Raw genomic sequence first — 6,000 nt, forward strand, 5'->3', positions numbered from 1 at the left:
AATTGACATTTTTATTTACAGTTAACCACTAGAAGAATGCAGATTCAAATCTGGCAGTTATTTGATTTCGGGCCTATAATTCATTTGGCATTCCTCTTGGGACCCTAATGGTATCTATATAAACATGAGAACCGAAGGACCCATGGGGGTCCTCTTTTGTTTGACGATGTTTGGTTCTTACCCTTTCTGGTTGATGAAATGCCAGGGTGAAATGGATGGCCAATTGAATTAGAGCACAAATTCCACTACAGTCACTTGGCAGAGTGTCCAGTATTGGTGCACCACAATACCACCACACATCTCCTCGAGGATGGCTAAGGGCAGACTGATGGATAAGCTCTTGGAAAGGCTTAAGTTCACTGCATCCCGTTAAAGATCCCAGGAACACCAAGTTCTCTCCCTGTCGTGAGAGACACGAAGTAAAATTGGCATTGGGAGACGGACGCTGAATGGTCCTCGGGGGCTGACCCACAGGGTATTGAACTTCGGGGAACAGCAGAGAAAGAGCTTGACATGATTTGTTGCCCCAGGCTGAGGGGTTTTGGAAGACAGCGACCATACAGCCCATGCTCGGTCGGTTGGAAGACCATCCAAGTGGGAAGGGGACAATCTGGGCCTCCGATCTACTGTGCGCACAAGGGTAACATTCGCTTTTGTTTAAAGTGCGAGAAGAATGTTTAATCCATTCCAGCCAAACATTTGCATCTTGGTATCCTGTCTCTAGAGCTATAGTTTGCCTTAAGTTTTCTACCTCCACAATTGTTTCCTTGGTTGGGTCATTCTGGAGATGGGAGGAGGATGTTGGACTCGCTATATGTGGGGAGAGCGTTGGGTTCCACGTGTCTCCGGAACTTGGGGTCTGAACTCCTTTATTAGTGTTAATCAGTGTTTTAACAAACCTTAAGGAGAAGATTCCTGTAGGGTGCTGTCCTTCAGTGTCTGCTCCCAACCCATACCATTTGAATATAGAGGGATCTGGGGCCATTGTCCGGGGATTATTTATAAGCAGCAACAAGGGGTTACAGTGTAATGGCTTACAATTTGGTGGGGTGGGACCACGGACTAGTTGGAGTTTTTGTTTCAGTCCCCATAACTTATTTGAAGCAGGGGGCTTGGCTGTCCACCTTTTGTACTTAGTAGTTCACCAAACATCTGCCCAGTCACCACAAGGACTTTTTAAAGCTCCATACTTATACTTGTTTGATTCTTTGCAATATGGACATAGATACTTATCAACATGGGATAGCCTCCTTTGAGCTTGCTCGTCTCCACATGGGATGACTGAACAGGCATCGAACTGAAGGGTTAAAGGATGACTAGCCTGAGTTACATTGATGACAAGGTGACCTTCTGTTGAAAAGAAAAAAGATAATAAACAAGTGATTATTAAGCTCTTTTTTTTTTTTTTTTGAGATGGAGTCTCACTCTGTAGTCTGGGCTGGAGTGCAGTGGCGCGATCTTGGCTCACTGCCAGCTCTGCCTCCCGGGTTCATGGCGTTCTCCTGCCTCATCCTCTGGAGTAGCTGGGACTGCAGGTGCCCTCCAGCATGCCTGGCTAATTTTTTTGTATTTTTAGTACAGACGGGGTTTTACCGTGTTAGCCAGGATGGTCTTGATCTCCTGACCTCGTAATCTACCCGCCTCGGCCTCCCAAAGTGCTGGGATTACAGGCGTGAGCCACTGTGCCCTGCCCTAAGCTCTTTTTTAGAGTTAGTTGGGTGGTGGTTGGCCCTGGAGTGACAGTCCATGATTCTGGAGGTGGTGGTGCCTTCTTGACTTGGGTGTGATGAGTCCATCCTCTTTCCACTGTCCAGACTGCAGTCTCAGTAGTTAGGAGCACTAGGTAGGGTCCTTCCCAGGCTGGTTCAAGCTTCCCTTCCTTCCACCCTTTGATGAGAATGTGGTCTCCAAGCTGATGCTGATGTGCTGGAAACTCCAGGGGCAGTGCCTGTGCTAGGAGACCTTTAGTTTTAAGGGAAGAGAAGGTACAGCATAGACCAAGTACATAATTTCTGAGGAACTGATCCTTTGTTTCAAACATAGGGATGTCAGCAGTAGAGTGTAAGTAGGGCATTCCATAAAGCATTTCACAAGGGGAGAGGCCAATATCTCTCCGAGGGGCAGTCTGGATTCTTAACAAAGCAATAGGAAGACATTTAGTCCATGGCAATCGAGTTTCTAAAACTAACTTAGTTAAGTGGTTTTTTAGAGTCTGATTCATCCACTCTACTCTTCCTGAGGAGGATGGATTCCAAGGGGTATGGTATTCCCAAATTATATCTAGTACCTGGGCTAACTTCTTAATGACATGCGCAGTGAAATGGGTTCCATTATCTGAATCAATATTTTCTTCTAGTCCAAATCTGGGTACGATGTTTTCAATTAATGCTTTAACTACATTACTGGCAGTTGCACATGAGAATGGGATTGCCTCTATCCAGTGGGTAAAGTGGTCTATTATTGCTAATAAGTATTTTAAATGACCAGTTGGAGGCATTTCAGTGTAATTGATCTGAACACTTTGAAATGGTTTCAGCCCTGGATTTCTTCCTCCAAGGGGCGATTTCCTTAGAACCTGTTTATTAGGTTTTTTTTTTTAAACATATTAAGCAACTATCTGTAACTTGTTTGGCCAGGGTATAAATTCCTATACACCCATAAACCCAGATAACTGCATCGCACATTGCTTGGGGTCCCCAGTGTGTCCCTTGATGTAATTGAGACAAGACCTCCCTTATGAGAGGTTTTGGCAACATCTCCCTCTGATCTGGTAATATCCATTTCCCTTCCACCTTCTCTTTAGCTCCTATTTTTATCAACTTCTCTTTTTCAATGGAAGAGAAAATGAGGGTTGCAGTAGGAGAAGGAAGGCATGGAGTTAAATGAAAAACAGACGTTTTGGAAGAAATGGCAACTTGTTTTGCTATTTAATCTGCAAGATTATTTCCCCGACTTGTGAAAGACAAGTCCCTTTGGTGCCCTGGGACATGTACAGTAGCTATCTCTTCCAGCAATTGGAGGTTGTTGAGGACATGTGCAATCAGTTCTCTATGAACTAAATCTTGGCCTGTACTACTGATAAGACCCTTCTCTATCCAAATTTTCCCATATATGTGTGCCACCCCAAAGGCAGTCTAAATAGTTCCTTCTTTGTTTTGTAAATGTCCTAAAGCTTGGCTGAGTGCAAACAGTTCACACATTTGGGCAGACCAATTATTAGGCAGCCTTCCTGATTCTACTTCTTCAAGTGTCTTTTCATCCATCACTGAATACCCATTACGTCTTTTCCCTTCAATCACCCAGGAGTACCCATCTATGAATAAGTGCCGCCCTGTCTTGAAGGGAGTTTCTCCCAAGTCTGGTCAAACTTTTGTATGGTAATCAATCAGATCCAAACATGCATACTCTCATTTTAAGTTTGGATCCCCCATTAAAAAGCCTGCTGGATTAAGTGAATTATCAGTAGTTAATATTAAATAGTCTTGTTCTAGTAAGATAGCCTCATATTTTAAAATTCTGGAGTCAGTGATCCACCTCCCTGCTTTCTGATTTAATATAGTTCTAACTTGGTGGGGCGTGCTTACTGTTAACTTTCCTCCAAAGGTTAACTTCTTACTTTCTTTGACTAATACTGCTGCAGCTGTGATGGGTTGGATATGTTAGGGCCACCCATGAGTGACTGGGTCTAAGACCTTTGACAAGAGGCCATGGGCAGTTGGCAACCTTCATGTTCTTGGGTGAGCACTCCTAGGGCTAACCCATTGTTTACATTAACTAAAAGATGAAACGGCTTTTCTAGGGAGAGTAGAGCTAGAATAGCGGCGGTTATGAGCATCTCTTTTAATGCCTTAATTTGCTGGATTTCCTGGAAAGTCCACAAGAGACGATCAGGCTTCCACTGGGCAAGTTTCTCATATAGAAGTTTACTTTCTAATGCATATGAATCAATCCATAAATGACAATACCCAATTAGTCCTAAAAATTTCTTGAGTTCTTGTTTAGTTTGAAGCAGGGGTAGGGAAACAATTCCCTCCACTCTTTCAGGTCCTTTTTTTTTTGTTTACCTGCACTGATTAGGTGGCCTAAGTATTTAACTTCAGGTCCTACATACTGAAGTTTCCATTTTGAGACCCACAACCTCTCATATTGCAAGTGATTGAGAATGTGTGTAGAGAAGTCACCTACTTCTTTTATGTCTTTACCAGATATTAGAAGATCATCCCCATACTGAAGCAGACATATTTGTTTAGGGACTGTAACTTTCTCTAGTACTTGTTCTAGGATCTTACCAAAGATGTTGGGGGAGTCTGTGAACCCCTGGGACAAGACTGTCCATTGATATTGCTGTCTCCACCCTGTATAGGGGTCTTCCCACTCAAAAGCAAATATGTCTCAGCTATCCTCAGCCAAGGGGCATGCCCAGAAGGCATCCTTCAAGTCTATCACTGTAAACCACTGATGATCATATGGAATTTTGCTAAGAATGGTGTAAGGGTTAAGAACAATGGGGTGAGTGGTCTGGACTATTTGATTAACAGCTCTAAGGTCTTGCACCAATCTATGCGACCCATCTGATTTCTTGACAGGCAGGATTGGGGTATTGTGAGGAGACATACAGGATTCAAGGAGCCTATCTTTAACGAGACCCTCAGTTACAGGCTTTAGCCCTACTCTGCCCTCTGGAATGGGGTATTGCTTTCTCCTTACTATTTCCCCAAAAGTTTTTAGTTTGATACGTATTGGAGGGATTTGGAGTCTCCCTCTATTTGCTTCTTTTAACCAGACATTGGGATGAATATATTTCTCATCCACAGCAGTGAGTAAATGTAGTGAAGTGAGGAATCCTTTAGGGCCCACTTGAAGGCCTATGCCTAGCCTTAACATTAAGTCCTTCCCTAATAAATTAGTTCCCGCTTCAGAAATTAATAAAAACTGAATATGAGTAAATTGATCTTGGTATCTGACTTCTGTGCTTTCTAAAATGTTTGCCTTAAATCCTTCTCCTTTTACCCCAGAGACTAAAAGTTCTTCTGAAGAGCAGGTGAGACCAGGTGGAGGGAAACAGAGGAGCGTGAAGCCCCTGAATCAACTAAAAAGGTGATAAATTCATGCTTAGGTCCCACCTCCAAATTTATCAAGGGCTTCTGGTGGGACTTAAAATAGGAGAGGTGGAACCCTTGACTCCCCCATTGTTCTTCAAAAGTCCTGAGTGTGAGAGTCTCTCTCTCTCTCTCTAGTTCAGGACACTCCCTCTTGAAGTGGCCTGTTCTTCCACATCAGTAACATCTATCTTGTCCCTCTCTCTTCTCAGTCTTAGCATTCTCTGCGCTTGCCCCCCATACCCCTTAGGGGGCTTATGAGTTGAGGTCCTCAGCCCTCCAGATGGAGGCTTGGGTCCTCTCAAGACCAGTCTAGGCCCCTTATAATCTCTGGCTCCTTGGAAGCCCTGCTTAGAGGTATATGGATTTGGAGCTATCTGCTGGAAGGTAGATAACGTAAATTTTGTGTTTTGTTTTTGCTTTTCCTCATCTCTTCTGACATATACCTTTTGAACCTCCCTGAGCAGTTCACTCAGGGGATGGTCCTCCCAATTTTCTATTTTTTGTAATTTTCTTGAAATGTCTGGCCAACTTTTAGTAACAAAGTGAAATTTTAACATTCCCTGTCCAAGGGGTTTTTCCAGATCAAGGCCTCCGTACAGTCTCATTTGTTCCCTCAATCTAAGAATCTAGAGGGTTCCTCATCTTTTTCCTATTGAATATCAAATGCTTTAGAAAGATTTCGAGTTCGGGCTACTGATTCTCAAATTCCTTTTATTATCATCTCCCTTAGATCCTGCATGTTTTCCCAGTGATTTGCATTGTTGTTGTCCCACTGGGGGTCTCGGGTGGGAAATTTATAGTCCGCAGGAGGAACATTTTGACTGGGAGTTTGCTCGCGTTCCCAAACCGCCATAGCAGCCCTCCGAATCATACTTCGTTCTTCCCCTGAAAAGAGGAT

This window comes from Macaca mulatta, chromosome 4 (assembly GCF_049350105.2).
Source record: "Macaca mulatta isolate MMU2019108-1 chromosome 4, T2T-MMU8v2.0, whole genome shotgun sequence".
In the NCBI taxonomy this organism is placed as follows: Eukaryota; Metazoa; Chordata; class Mammalia; order Primates; family Cercopithecidae; genus Macaca; species Macaca mulatta.